Source organism: Microplitis mediator, chromosome 7 (genome assembly GCF_029852145.1).
Source record: "Microplitis mediator isolate UGA2020A chromosome 7, iyMicMedi2.1, whole genome shotgun sequence".
Classification (NCBI taxonomy): domain Eukaryota; kingdom Metazoa; phylum Arthropoda; class Insecta; order Hymenoptera; family Braconidae; genus Microplitis; species Microplitis mediator.
Genome location: NC_079975.1, coordinates 23,890,521 through 23,907,236, shown reverse-complemented (window position 1 = coordinate 23,907,236; position 16,716 = coordinate 23,890,521). Strand labels below are relative to the sequence as shown.

Below are 16,716 nucleotides of genomic sequence, written 5' to 3'. Positions count from 1 at the left end.
GGGTTAGAATAACGCCGCCGCCGGTGTAGATATTCTTTACCGGTGTTAAAATAATTTACTTTGTGAATATTTTTACTCACTCGATCACTATACTTGTTAATAAATGATATTTTTTATTAATTTTCATAAAGCCCCCATGAAAAAAATTTATAAAAAAAATATATGTTAAATATAAAAAAAATATATTTTTCATATAAAAAAAATATATTTTAAATAGCTAACTTTTGGCCGATTTTCGTATATATTTTAAATATATTAAGAATAGGGGAGGGTGGGGCAGAGCGGCCCCCATGGGGCAGAGCGGCCCCCCTGAAATTTTGACCAAAAAAAAAATTTTTTGTTTTTCGACTAATTACTATAAATCCGATATGTTTGCGCATTTTTACCCCTACGCATGACATTTGGGGCAAATTGGACAAGCCCAAAATTTTGAAAAAGTGATTTTTTCATATTTTTATCGTCAAATTAAAAAAAAATGATTATAACTCCACATTTCTAGCCCTACGCATAACACCTGGGGCAAAATGGACCAGCCGAAACTTCCGAAAAAATTATTTTTTCATATTTTTCGGCCGTTTCTTAATGTAAGAGGCAAATTTGGTCACTAAAAATTTATAAAAATTAAATTTTTTTTTTTAGTTGATAAATTTTTGAAATAAAGTAAAATTATAGAATTGATTTTTTTTTTATTAAATAACAATTAGTAATTGAGGTAATCGAGAGTGAACGATTTTTTACGCTTTAAAAAATTTTTTTCGAGTAATATAAAACCAAAAATAATTGTCACGAGAAAGAAATACATTCTTAATGATGAAAACAATTTAAAAAAAAAAAAAAAACGAAAAAAAAATTTTTTTTTATCACTTTTTGAAGGGGGGCCGCTCTGCCCCACAAAAAAAAAAAATTTTTTTTCAGAATTTTGGCAAAATGTCCATAAATTTGTTCGAAATAGAACAAAAGTAAAGTGATGTTATGGTTGAAAGCCACAAAAAATAATAATTGGCTTAGGGGGGCCGCTCTGCCCCACCCTCCCCTATATCTTAGAATATATAAACATACATGTATAAAAATACACAAAAAATATATTTTTTTATATATTTAAAAATATACAAAAATTATATAAAAATTATATTTTTTATATAAACTTTTTATGTTTCTTCTTCTATGTTGTTAATTAACTTAATAATATATTTTGTATGTAATTTTTTTATATTTTCATAATTATATTTTTTATAGATTGAAAATATATTTTTTTTATATTTTGAAATATAAGAAAAATATATTTTTCGTATATTATTATACATGTATTTTTTATATATTTAAAATATATTCAAAATATATAAAATATATACGAAAATCGGCCAAAAGTTAGCTATTTAAAATATATTGTTTATACATATTTTATATATATTTATATATTTTTTATGTATTTTTAATATATTTTTTTTATATTTTAACATATATTTTCTTTATAAATTTTTTTCATGGGGAAGAACTGACATTTTTTTTGTTCTATAAGCTTTTCAAAGTTAATACTCCAAGCGGACGCGATTTACGCCGCTTTTACACCGGTATTTTAACACCGCCGAATTACGCTTCCTACACCGGTGTAATTTCATTTTAACACCGGGCGGAGTTAATATGAGTCCATTTTTAACACCGCTCTTTTTACAGTGTATTATATACTTGAAAAATTTACAATTCATTAGTTACATTTACCGAAATAATTTTATGACAAGTCATGTAATATTAAAATGCAATCATATATTTTTTTATGACGCACGTATTAATTTTACGACAGAAAAGTAATAGAATTTTGCTACTTGCACCTTGTCATAAAATTATATATTATGAAAATTCATTTTATTCGCTAGCGAAGTTCTCCAAGACTCGATAAAAAAAAAATTTTAATTTTCAATTATCATTACGGTAATCAAATTTGCTGAAAATTATTTTCCATTAAAATCTGTCATGAATTAATCCCGGGTCATTTTACATAAATTATTAATATTATTAATGATAAGAGTAATTTTAAAAATCGATGTTCATTTTTTTGTTGAATAATTACATTTTTAAAAAGTAATTATTTTTTTTTTTGCATAAACGCCAAGAATTTTTATCGTTTGAAATAAAAGTTAAATGGTGCATTTCCTCAGGATACTTTCGTGCAAGTAAAAAAGTAAAGGCGAAAAGAAGTGACCATTTAGCATTTGCGCTTGAATGAAATGCGAAGCTGATTTAGTCTCGGGCAAAATGCCGACTAAGATAATACTGGACTCTACACCTACGACTTTGTCACTTTAAGGTAATAATTAATTACTTTGGAAATTTGATTACTATTTTAATTTAAATCATCATATATTTATGATAGTTCTGTAGTTGAACATAATTTCAATTGATTCATATTAAAAAAAATTTTTAATTTCTTAATTTATTAAAAAATCTTGGCGCTGATCCCGAATAATTTTGTCTTCACTTCCTCTAATTATAAGACACCAGAACATCTGGTGTCTATCTCTTAGATTGTAAGACGACAGTCGCATATTCGTGGTAATGTTATAGTTTGCCAAGAAAAATTTTAGCTTAATTAAATAAAAAGCCCAATAACAATTCACATAACAACGCGCTAACAGTTTACTGTTTTATTAATAAAAATATAAATTTGCTAGAGCACATATAGGGTCAGAGTTGGCAAAGTGGGACCGGGTGGGCAAAATGGACCATTCCAAAAATTTGGGAAAAATATTTTTTTTCCAAAATTGTTTTTAATCGTCATTTACGATTCATGATTTTTGTACAATTTTGAGTGCCCAAAAATTGTTTTTCAAATTTTTTTTTTTAATTTATTGAAGGCCTTAGACCTTCCGAAAGATAGGAAAAATTTTTGAAAATTTATTAATTCCTCTAATTTTGTTATAATTACGTAAGAACTATGGGTAGATAAAAATATTTGAACCGAGTGTCTAAAAACTATAAACTCCGAGCTTCAATTTGCTTTTTTCTTAACGTCCTGCTATGAAAATTAAAAATTTTTGAAAAAAGAGAAGCTAGTGGTTCAGGTCCGATTTTCGAAAATCGAGTTTTTACCAGATTTCGTTGTTTTGAGTTCATGGGAAGCTATTCTTGACTATTTCCGGATGGATGTCCGGCCGTGTGTGTGTGTAAACTTTTTTTGTCCGACAATATCCTTGAAACGAATTAATCGATTCGAGCGTTCGTAGCGCAATTAAAATAACTCACCAAAACTTATAACTGATTAGATTTTGAAGTCGGTCGGTTAAGTAGTAAAATGGAATCAGTTTTCAGTCTTGGAAGCTCTTTGGAAAAAATTATTTTTTTACAGTGAAATGTATGTTCTGTCGTGTCTTATAGTTTTATAGCTCGAACAGAAGAAATTTCTTTTCCTCCACTTGTATGTTCTAGCTTTCTGCCAGAAGAATTTCCTAATACCCCCGAGATCTTTAAGCATCCATTGGACGCCATAATTTTGATCACGATCGCCGTCTGAGAAATTCTGTAGAAAATCTAAAAAAATTAAAGACTCAGCTTCCTGAGTTCGAAAACAGTGAGAAGTTTTGGGGTTTTCCCGCAGGGTCAACCGTTTTTCAGGTTTTTCGTTCTATGATCACTTTTCGCTAAGTTACAGCCTTTTGAAAATCACCTAAAAAATTGGAATTTTTCAAATATCCTTTAATTTTTTGTTTGGTATAATATGTATATATATATATATATATATATATATATATATATATATATATATATATATATATATATATATATGATACATGTATATTGATAATTTATTTTTTTTAATAATGCCAAGGCAGTTGCCAAATTTCAAAGTTTACAAAATAATTATTGCAATAGTGGATACAAATAATATAAAATTTAAAATATAATGAGGATAACAATGAAGATATTTGATTTAACTAGGGTAGCTGAATTGATAAAATAACTGTAAATATACAAACCAATAATGATAACAATGTTATTAATATTAACACAGACGATAGCAATAAGTAATTTAATTTAAGAAGTCTCTAGCTCCATTAAATAATCAAACAATTTCGTTTTAAAGACCTCAATACTGAAAGCACCAATAATGTCAGGGGGTAGTGTTTGCTAGAGACGAATGTCAGTGATAACAAATGAATTTTCATAATAATTTTATACAAAATGCGGAATAATGTATAATGTGTAGACATATATTATTCAATGAAGTATATATACACCTATTAACAATACAACTCTAGTGGAGTTTATATTTTTTCATTAGCTCTTAATTTGATAAGCAGACGATGTAATTGTGTTAAGATTAAAGTAGCCATCGATCGCACCATTTAATTTTAAATTTATGAAAGCGTAAAATCGAGAATAATGGGATTAAATGAAAAATTACATTAAGTATGTCACGCTAACAATACCCAGTAGAACCTGTTTCTTTTAATTACATCTCCCGAAATTACGTCTTGACATCTCTACATAGTATTATTCTTATCGTAACCTAGACAAGTCAATATTAATAGTTTATGCATTTATTTTCAAATATATTACATAAATTTTAAAATAACCATTCTGTCAGAATACCCACAAATAGAGGTGTCAAAAAATACTTAATCAACCTATTTCAAAATCCGTCAGAAAGGAAACGTCGGTATATCGGAAGGGAGGTCAAAACGGGACCGCTAAGGAAATAATTAATTTTCGTATAAAATATGGATAAAATGCGCAGAAGTCGAAGTAACAGTTGAATACACCAACAGCTTTTTGTCGAACAAAAATGTGTGCACTTAGATAGTACTTATACCGCATGCGTAATAAAGAGTAGTTTGACTACCCGTAGGAAAATAACATATATGGTCAAAATACATGATAAATATCAGAAAATAAATGTGGCGAATTTAACTATATTTTCTGATATATTTTTTTTTATATTAAAAAATATAATACTTATCATATACGAGTCCGTATATGTTTAGCATATATAAAATATATATGCCTATCATATACAAAAAATATATTTTTATCATATATGAAAATATATATTCTTTTCAGATACGGAAACTATATTTTTATCATACATAAAAATATATATTTATATCATATACGAAAAATATATTCTGATCATATATAAAAACATATATTTATATTGTGTATGGAAAAGAAAAGTTTCTTATTCGTATGACCAACTCCAATTAAATTAGATATAAATTTTAATATACTCTTTAAATTGCAGTTAAACTTTTCAAAATTAGTTAATTTGATGCGAATATATATACCCATATACATATACATACACCGAATAAAATATATGCTTAAATATAACAAAGAAAATATATGGTGCCATATATAATATCAATTATATGCTACCATATATTTCATTTCATATAAAAATTTTATATTTTTTAAATATAAAAGGAAATATGTCAACACAATATATTATAAGGTAAATTTAAATGTGTATATAGCTTAATATAAAAAACATATATGGAATACATATATTTACTACTGTATATAATTTTATATTAAATCGGCCACAATCTCTATATGACTTTTTATAATATACAATATAATATATCATATATTTTTTTGTTGCAAACATGTATGATTTTATATATTTTAACCATATATTGTTTTTTCATACGAGATAAAACGAACATTGAAAAAATTTTATAATTTCGTTACTTTCTCATAAGAAAATTTTTTCATTAAAAATGTTAATTAATGAGTAGACTTATTAAATACAAGTAAAACAAAAGTATGTACAGTAATTGAAAACAGAAAATCAAATTAAAAACCAAAAAACATTTCAATGAAGTATCGCAAAATTTCTTAATTGAAAAATTCCATTGTTTTTAAATTTGGATTTGATTTCCCTATAGAGCCATCTTTTGAGATGAGCCACAGACTATCCGAATTTATTTTCTCAATCCATCTATAGACTTTCTATTGAAACTCTTCCCTCTTTCTCTCAGAACCTCTCTCCTATCCCAAGTTTCCTAATTAAGTGTCGGAACGTTACACATAAAATATCCATCCCTTTGAAAAATCATTTTTAAACACCCATCAGCCTCAACCATTTTCTCTGTTCCCGATGTTTTCGTTTCCTTAAAATATCAATTTAACAATTTCTACCGGCCTAATTTTTTCCAATTACAACCCTCTCATACTTCCAGTAATGGTTAAAAAATTTTTTCAAAATTACAAATATAGAGCAATATATTATAATGAATTTTTTCCTTATTTGCTTAATTAAAAAACGCATCTCCAGTAATTATATCGTTCATTAGCGTCAGTTATCCGTTAGAAACGTTATATACACATATATACGTAGAGAGTATCGCGTCAATAATTGACATGCCTGATCATTAAATCGTACCTACAGAAAAAGATTTTCTTTCTTTCTTTTTTTTTTTTATTCAGCATCATTTATTCACATGTGTGTATTGTTTTTACATTCTATTGATAACGCGGCCTCATTCATTTTCATTTCTCCTAATTTCCTTCGCGCATTTCATTGTACTCTGATTAAATTATATATTACGGTTATACACAACTAATTTAGAACTTGTGATACATTTCAACCTGAAGTGACAACTAATAATTGTTAAATTTAATTACCTGTCTAACACCTTTTCGATAAAGTCGTATGATCAATATATATATATATATATATATATATATATATATATATATATATATATATATATATATATATATATATATATTGATCATACTAACTACCTAGCAGTATATATATGTATATATATAAATATTGTTAGATAGTTATGTTCACAGTTGCTCAGAAAGTTGACAGAGTGGAAGAGAATCGACATCTGGAAACTTCCGGTTGCTGTGAAATCTCTTTGTCGTCATAAGTCTATCCTTCACTATGATAATTTAACTCGGATATACCTTGAACTAGCGTATAACTATGCTCGCCATGGTATAGTCTGTAGAATTTCCATTGTTCTCTTGTTGATCTTTAGTTATCTATAGTTCTTTCTACGCTATAGATGTTTTACTGATCTTGTTTACTCTTTTTTTATTCACTTTAGTTTCTTCTCTTAATGTTTTTACCGTGAAGTAAAAGAAAAAAGAAGAAAATGGACCTTATAACTATGATTTTAAGTAATTTTTGAACACGGCGTTTAATGAAAATTTTTTAATTAATTTAAAAGTACACATACACATGGAATATTAAAAGTAGAGACTCGAAGTAAAACGTGAATGAGAGAGAGTTGGAAAAATGATATTGCTTAGAAATTGAGTTGATGTAAGGAATTATTGATTTCGTTGGTTAAATAAGTTACTTTACTCTTTCCGATATCCATTGACATAAAGATATTTTCCTCGGAAAATGATATAGTCAAACCTGTTGCTCAAAATGGAATACCACCGGTCAAATACAATCGGCGACCTCTTTCGATTCGACTCTTATTCAGTTACCTTCAAATTTCGAAGTTTTATTGCACTGTAAAGTTTTATTTCACAAGTTATGAGTGAACTATTTTGCTCAGCTATAAATGTATTTCTAATAAATATAGTAAATACGTGATAAAAAAAAACTGTTGTCTAGCCATGCCCGAAGGAAGAACACAAATTTCGTTATTCAGTATTCAAATTACGGGAAGAGATTTTTGGTAAATTCATGCGAAGGAAAAAAATTGTCAATCAAGTGACAAAATTGCAATTACAATGTTATTTAAGTGCTGATTGATTACTATAAATTGTCGTCAATTTTGAAAATTTGAAACAGCTGTCATGCCCAAACGAATTGACTATTTCTCATTTTAAAAACCGATCGAAAAATTAACCCAGAAATTTCTTGAGTTATTGCACGACTCATGATGCGAAGCATCTGAGATGTGCTTTATGATCGAAAAATTTAATTCGCCTCACTTCGGCAACTATTTCAATTATTATACCCTTGTTAGTTTACGGAATTGAGATATGTTGCATACTATTTTGAAGATAATTTAATGGAGATTAGTTCCATACTTTTCAAAAATTTATTTAGTTCAATAAAAAAGGAAAAAACATCAAAATAGTCTAAAAAAATTTCCTGTCCGTCAAGTATGAAACCCGTAGACACAATAACTTACGAAAAAATGCAGTAATTGAATCAAATTTTTTTTTTTTTAATTCTTTGAAAGATTTGTAGATCCCCTATTGCTACTGGCTAGGTAATTCAGTGTCGTTTAATAACAATTAATAACAGAATAAAAAGGCTGCATAACTATATCTATATATATCGATGTAAAATTAACATGGATGCCGATATATCTATACCTATACATTATAAGTACATTTATCCCACCAGGGGCGCTTGCGAATTACCATCCTAGTGTAGCTGTTTTTTTTTTTTTTGCTAATTGGTAAGCCTGAATTGTTTCAGTTCAATTTTTTTTTATTTACATATATTTTTTTTGCTTTTGTTATTAATCGAGATATTTTGAGTAGGTTCTTTCATAATTATATAAAAAATACTAATATAATTTAAGAAAAAAAAAAAAAAAAAAAAAAATTTTTAAGGAAAGAAAATTTTATATATTTTAAATTGATTCGTGCTTCCCGCAATTTTTTTATGATTATTTTATTATTTCATAATAAATGAGCATCATGAGTCGCGCACTTTTGGATTTTCCAAATTTTTGACACTAGTTTCCCATCGGAAATTTCCCGAGGAACACGATCATGAAAGTTGTTTAGCTGAGCAGTCGCTAGATTCGTCAGAATCAATCAAAATGCTCCGGAAGATAGAAGTAATTCAGGTCTTGCCGTTTCACTTCGTCTTTTGATTCTGATTTTTTTCGAAAATTAGCTATTTGACACTAGTTTCCCATCGGAAATTTCCCGAGAAACACGATCGTGAAAATAGTTTAGCTGAACAGTCCCTAGATTCGTTAGAATCAATCAAAATGCCCCAAAAGATAGAAATAATTCAGGTCTTGCCGTTTCACTTCGTCTTTTGATTCTGATATTTTTCGAAAATTAGCTATTTGACACTAGTTTCCCATCGGAAATTTTCCGAGGAACACGATCAGGAAAGTACTTTAGCTGAGCAGTCGCTAGATTCGTCAGAAATAATCAAAATGCCCCGGAAAATAGAAATAATTCAGGTCTTGCCGTTTCACTTCGTCTTTTGATTCTGATATTTTTCGAAAATTAGCTATTTGACACTAGTTTCCCATCGGAAATTTCCCGAGGAACACGATCAGGGAAGTACTTTAGCTGAGCAGTCGCTAGATTCGTCAGAAATAATCAAAATGCCCCGGAAAATAGAAATAATTCAGGTCTTGCCGTTTCACTTCGTCTTTTGATTCTGATTTTTTTCGAAAATTAGCTATTTGACACTAGTTTCCCATCGGAAATTTCCCGAGGAACACGATCGTGAAAGTAGTTTAGCTGAGCAGTCGCTAGATTCGTCAGAAATAATCAAAATGCCCCAAAAGATAGAAATAATTCAGGTCTTGCCATTTCACTTCGTCTTTTGATTCTGATTTTTTTCGAAAATTAGCTATTTGACACTAGTTTTCCATCGGAAATTTTCCGAGGAACACGATCGTGAAAGTAGTTCAGCTGAACAGTCCCTAGATTCGTTAGAATCAATCAAAATGCCCCAAAAGATAGAAATAATTCAGGTCTTGCCATTTCACTTCGTCTTTTGATTCTGATTTTTTTCGAAAATTAGCTATTTGACACTAGTTTTCCATCGGAAATTTCCCGAGGAACACGATCGTGAAAGTAGTTTAGCTGAACAGTCCCTAGATTCGTTAGAATCAATCAAAATGCCCCAAAAGATAGAAATAATTCAGGTCTTGCCATTTCACTTCGTCTTTTGATTCTGATTTTTTTCGAAAATTAGCTATTTGACACTAGTTTCCCATCGGAAATTTCCCGAGGAACACGATCGTGAAAGTAGTTTAGCTGAGCAGTCGCTAGATTCGTCAGAAATAATCAAAATGCCCCGGAAAATAGAAGTAATTCAGGTCTTGCCGTTTCACTTCGTCTTTTGATTCTGATTTTTTTCGAAAATTAGCTATTTGACACTAGTTTCCCATCGGAAATTTCCCGAGGAACACGATCGTGAAAGTAGTTTAGCTGAGCAGTCGCTAGATTCGTCAGAAATAATCAAAATGCCCCGGAAAATAGAAGTAATTCAGGTCTTGCCGTTTCACTTCGTCTTTTGATTCTGATTTTTTTCGAAAATTAGCTATTTGACACTAGTTTTCCATCGGAAATTTCCCGAGGAACACGATCGTGAAAGTAGTTTAGCTGAACAGTCCCTAGATTCGTTAGAATCAATCAAAATGCCCCAAAAGATAGAAATAATTCAGGTCTTGCCATTTCACTTCGTCTTTTGATTCTGATTTTTTTCGAAAATTAGCTATTTGACACTAGTTTCCCATCGGAAATTTCCCGAGGAACACGATCGTGAAAGTAGTTTAGCTGAGCAGTCGCTAGATTCGTCAGAAATAATCAAAATGCCCCGGAAAATAGAAGTAATTCAGGTCTTGCCGTTTCACTTCGTCTTTTGATTCTGATTTTTTTCGAAAATTAGCTATTTGACACTAGTTTCCCATTGGAAATTTCCCGAGGAACACGATCGTGAAAGTAGTTTAGCTGAACAGTCCCTAGATTCGTTAGAATCAATCAAAATGCCCCAAAAGATAGAAATAATTCAGGTCTTGCCATTTCACTTCGTCTTTTGATTCTGATTTTTTTCGAAAATTAGCTATTTGACACTAGTTTCCCATTGGAAATTTCCCGAGGAACACGATCGTGAAAGTAGTTTAGCTGAACAGTCCCTAGATTCGTTAGAATCAATCAAAATGCCCCAAAAGATAGAAATAATTCAGGTCTTGCCATTTCACTTCGTCTTTTGATTCTGATTTTTTTCGAAAATTAGCTATTTGACACTAGTTTTCCATCGGAAATTTCCCGAGGAACACGATCGTGAAAGTAGTTTAGCTGAACAGTCCCTAGATTCGTTAGAATCAATCAAAATGCCCCAAAAGATAGAAATAATTCAGGTCTTGCCGTTTCACTTCGTCTTTTGATTCTGATTTTTTTCGAAAATTAGCTATTTGACACCAGTTTCCCATCGGAAATTTCCCGAGGAACACGATCGTGAAAGTAGTTTAGCTGAACAGTCCCTAGATTCGTTAGAATCAATCAAAATGCCCCAAAAGATAGAAATAATTCAGGTCTTGCCGTTTCACTTCGTCTTTTGATTCTGATTTTTTTCGAAAATTAGCTATTTGACACCAGTTTCCCATCGGAAATTTCCCGAGGAACACGATCGTGAAAGTAGTTTAGCTGAACAGTCCCTAGATTCGTTAGAATCAATCAAAATGCCCCAAAAGATAGAAATAATTCAGGTCTTGCCATTTCACTTCGTCTTTTGATTCTGATTTTTTTCGAAAATTAGCTATTTGACACTAGTTTTCCATCGGAAATTTCCCGAGGAACACGATCGTGAAAGTAGTTTAGCTGAACAGTCCCTAGATTCGTTAGAATCAATCAAAATGCCCCAAAAGATAGAAATAATTCAGGTCTTGCCATTTCACTTCGTCTTTTGATTCTGATTTTTTTCGAAAATTAGCTATTTGACACTAGTTTCCCATCGGAAATTTCCCGAGGAACACGATCGTGAAAGTAGTTTAGCTGAGCAGTCGCTAGATTCGTCAGAAATAATCAAAATGCCCCGGAAAATAGAAGTAATTCAGGTCTTGCCATTTCACTTCGTCTTTTGATTCTGATTTTTTTCGAAAATTAGCTATTTGACACCAGTTTCCCATCGGAAATTTCCCGAGGAACACGATCGTGAAAGTAGTTTAGCTGAACAGTCCCTAGATTCGTTAGAATCAATCAAAATGCCCCAAAAGATAGAAATAATTCAGGTCTTGCCGTTTCACTTCGTCTTTTGATTCTGATTTTTTTCGAAAATTAGCTATTTGACACCAGTTTCCCATCGGAAATTTCCCGAGGAACACGATCGTGAAAGTAGTTTAGCTGAACAGTCCCTAGATTCGTTAGAATCAATCAAAATGCCCCAAAAGATAGAAATAATTCAGGTCTTGCCATTTCACTTCGTCTTTTGATTCTGATTTTTTTCGAAAATTAGCTATTTGACACTAGTTTTCCATCGGAAATTTTCCGAGGAACACGATCGTGAAAGTAGTTCAGCTGAACAGTCCCTAGATTCGTTAGAATCAATCAAAATGCCCCAAAAGATAGAAATAATTCAGGTCTTGCCATTTCACTTCGTCTTTTGATTCTGATTTTTTTCGAAAATTAGCTATTTGACACTAGTTTTCCATCGGAAATTTCCCGAGGAACACGATCGTGAAAGTAGTTTAGCTGAACAGTCCCTAGATTCGTTAGAATCAATCAAAATGCCCCAAAAGATAGAAATAATTCAGGTCTTGCCATTTCACTTCGTCTTTTGATTCTGATTTTTTTCGAAAATTAGCTATTTGACACTAGTTTCCCATCGGAAATTTCCCGAGGAACACGATCGTGAAAGTAGTTTAGCTGAGCAGTCGCTAGATTCGTCAGAAATAATCAAAATGCCCCGGAAAATAGAAGTAATTCAGGTCTTGCCGTTTCACTTCGTCTTTTGATTCTGATTTTTTTCGAAAATTAGCTATTTGACACTAGTTTCCCATCGGAAATTTCCCGAGGAACACGATCGTGAAAGTAGTTTAGCTGAGCAGTCGCTAGATTCGTTAGAATCAATCAAAATGCCCCAAAAGATAGAAATAATTCAGGTCTTGCCATTTCACTTCGTCTTTTGATTCTGATTTTTTTCGAAAATTAGCTATTTGACACTAGTTTCCCATCGGAAATTTCCCGAGGAACACGATCGTGAAAGTAGTTTAGCTGAGCAGTCGCTAGATTCGTCAGAAATAATCAAAATGCCCCGGAAAATAGAAGTAATTCAGGTCTTGCCGTTTCACTTCGTCTTTTGATTCTGATTTTTTTCGAAAATTAGCTATTTGACACTAGTTTTCCATCGGAAATTTCCCGAGGAACACGATCGTGAAAGTAGTTTAGCTGAACAGTCCCTAGATTCGTTAGAATCAATCAAAATGCCCCAAAAGATAGAAATAATTCAGGTCTTGCCATTTCACTTCGTCTTTTGATTCTGATTTTTTTCGAAAATTAGCTATTTGACACTAGTTTTCCATCGGAAATTTCCCGAGGAACACGATCGTGAAAGTAGTTTAGCTGAACAGTCCCTAGATTCGTTAGAATCAATCAAAATGCCCCAAAAGATAGAAATAATTCAGGTCTTGCCATTTCACTTCGTCTTTTGATTCTGATTTTTTTCGAAAATTAGCTATTTGACACTAGTTTTCCATCGGAAATTTTCCGAGGAACACGATCGTGAAAGTAGTTCAGCTGAACAGTCCCTAGATTCGTTAGAATCAATCAAAATGCCCCAAAAGATAGAAATAATTCAGGTCTTGCCATTTCACTTCGTCTTTTGATTCTGATTTTTTTCGAAAATTAGCTATTTGACACTAGTTTTCCATCGGAAATTTTCCGAGGAACACGATCGTGAAAGTAGTTCAGCTGAACAGTCCCTAGATTCGTTGGAATCAATCAAAATGCCCCAAAAGATAGAAATAATTCAGGTCTTGCCATTTCACTTCGTCTTTTGATTCTGATTTTTTTCGAAAATTAGCTATTTGACACTAGTTTCCCATCGGAAATTTCCCGAGGAACACGATCGTGAAAGTAGTTTAGCTGAGCAGTCGCTAGATTCGTCAGAAATAATCAAAATGCCCCAAAAGATAGAAATAATTCAGGTCTTGCCATTTCACTTCGTCTTTTGATTCTGATTTTTTTCGAAAATTAGCTATTTGACACTAGTTTTCCATCGGAAATTTTCCGAGGAACACGATCGTGAAAGTAGTTCAGCTGAACAGTCCCTAGATTCGTTAGAATCAATCAAAATGCCCCAAAAGATAGAAATAATTCAGGTCTTGCCATTTCACTTCGTCTTTTGATTCTGATTTTTTTCGAAAATTAGCTATTTGACACTAGTTTTCCATCGGAAATTTCCCGAGGAACACGATCGTGAAAGTAGTTTAGCTGAACAGTCCCTAGATTCGTTAGAATCAATCAAAATGCCCCAAAAGATAGAAATAATTCAGGTCTTGCCATTTCACTTCGTCTTTTGATTCTGATTTTTTTCGAAAATTAGCTATTTGACACTAGTTTCCCATCGGAAATTTCCCGAGGAACACGATCGTGAAAGTAGTTTAGCTGAGCAGTCGCTAGATTCGTCAGAAATAATCAAAATGCCCCGGAAAATAGAAGTAATTCAGGTCTTGCCGTTTCACTTCGTCTTTTGATTCTGATTTTTTTCGAAAATTAGCTATTTGACACTAGTTTTCCATCGGAAATTTCCCGAGGAACACGATCGTGAAAGTAGTTTAGCTGAACAGTCCCTAGATTCGTTAGAATCAATCAAAATGCCCCAAAAGATAGAAATAATTCAGGTCTTGCCATTTCACTTCGTCTTTTGATTCTGATTTTTTTCGAAAATTAGCTATTTGACACTAGTTTCCCATCGGAAATTTCCCGAGGAACACGATCGTGAAAGTAGTTTAGCTGAGCAGTCGCTAGATTCGTCAGAAATAATCAAAATGCCCCGGAAAATAGAAGTAATTCAGGTCTTGCCGTTTCACTTCGTCTTTTGATTCTGATTTTTTTCGAAAATTAGCTATTTGACACTAGTTTCCCATTGGAAATTTCCCGAGGAACACGATCGTGAAAGTAGTTTAGCTGAACAGTCCCTAGATTCGTTAGAATCAATCAAAATGCCCCAAAAGATAGAAATAATTCAGGTCTTGCCATTTCACTTCGTCTTTTGATTCTGATTTTTTTCGAAAATTAGCTATTTGACACTAGTTTCCCATTGGAAATTTCCCGAGGAACACGATCGTGAAAGTAGTTTAGCTGAACAGTCCCTAGATTCGTTAGAATCAATCAAAATGCCCCAAAAGATAGAAATAATTCAGGTCTTGCCATTTCACTTCGTCTTTTGATTCTGATTTTTTTCGAAAATTAGCTATTTGACACTAGTTTCCCATCGGAAATTTCCCGAGGAACACGATCGTGAAAGTAGTTTAGCTGAACAGTCCCTAGATTCGTTAGAATCAATCAAAATGCCCCAAAAGATAGAAATAATTCAGGTCTTGCCATTTCACTTCGTCTTTTGATTCTGATTTTTTTCGAAAATTAGCTATTTGACACTAGTTTCCCATCGGAAATTTCCCGAGGAACACGATCGTGAAAGTAGTTTAGCTGAACAGTCCCTAGATTCGTTAGAATCAATCAAAATGCCCCAAAAGATAGAAATAATTCAGGTCTTGCCGTTTCACTTCGTCTTTTGATTCTGATTTTTTTCGAAAATTAGCTATTTGACACCAGTTTCCCATCGGAAATTTCCCGAGGAACACGATCGTGAAAGTAGTTTAGCTGAACAGTCCCTAGATTCGTTAGAATCAATCAAAATGCCCCAAAAGATAGAAATAATTCAGGTCTTGCCATTTCACTTCGTCTTTTGATTCTGATTTTTTTCGAAAATTAGCTATTTGACACTAGTTTTCCATCGGAAATTTTCCGAGGAACACGATCGTGAAAGTAGTTCAGCTGAACAGTCCCTAGATTCGTTAGAATCAATCAAAATGCCCCAAAAGATAGAAATAATTCAGGTCTTGCCATTTCACTTCGTCTTTTGATTCTGATTTTTTTCGAAAATTAGCTATTTGACACTAGTTTTCCATCGGAAATTTCCCGAGGAACACGATCGTGAAAGTAGTTTAGCTGAACAGTCCCTAGATTCGTTAGAATCAATCAAAATGCCCCAAAAGATAGAAATAATTCAGGTCTTGCCGTTTCACTTCGTCTTTTGATTCTGATTTTTTTCGAAAATTAGCTATTTGACACCAGTTTCCCATCGGAAATTTCCCGAGGAACACGATCGTGAAAGTAGTTTAGCTGAACAGTCCCTAGATTCGTTAGAATCAATCAAAATGCCCCAAAAGATAGAAATAATTCAGGTCTTGCCGTTTCACTTCGTCTTTTGATTCTGATTTTTTTCGAAAATTAGCTATTTGACACCAGTTTCCCATCGGAAATTTCCCGAGGAACACGATCGTGAAAGTAGTTTAGCTGAACAGTCCCTAGATTCGTTAGAATCAATCAAAATGCCCCAAAAGATAGAAATAATTCAGGTCTTGCCATTTCACTTCGTCTTTTGATTCTGATTTTTTTCGAAAATTAGCTATTTGACACTAGTTTTCCATCGGAAATTTTCCGAGGAACACGATCGTGAAAGTAGTTCAGCTGAACAGTCCCTAGATTCGTTAGAATCAATCAAAATGCCCCAAAAGATAGAAATAATTCAGGTCTTGCCATTTCACTTCGTCTTTTGATTCTGATTTTTTTCGAAAATTAGCTATTTGACACTAGTTTTCCATCGGAAATTTCCCGAGGAACACGATCGTGAAAGTAGTTTAGCTGAACAGTCCCTAGATTCGTTAGAATCAATCAAAATGCCCCAAAAGATAGAAATAATTCAGGTCTTGCCATTTCACTTCGTCTTTTGATTCTGATTTTTTTCGAAAATTAGCTATTTGACACTAGTTTCCCATCGGAAATTTCCCGAGGAACACGATCGTGAAAGTAGTTTAG

The 16,716-nt window shown here is 31.9% G+C and overlaps 1 protein-coding gene across 1 annotated transcript in view; it reads right to left on the bottom strand.

Annotated features, from left to right (window-relative positions):
- Nucleotides 1–7,089, bottom strand: part of LOC130670877 (uncharacterized) — a 59,455-nt gene extending 52,366 nt beyond the window's left edge. The window contains exon 1 of the mRNA XM_057474482.1: nt 6,916–7,089. The gene's annotated coding sequence lies outside the window, so the exon portion shown is untranslated. The remainder of the gene's footprint in view (nt 1–6,915) is intronic.
- Between the last annotated feature and the right edge of the window lie 9,627 nt (nt 7,090–16,716).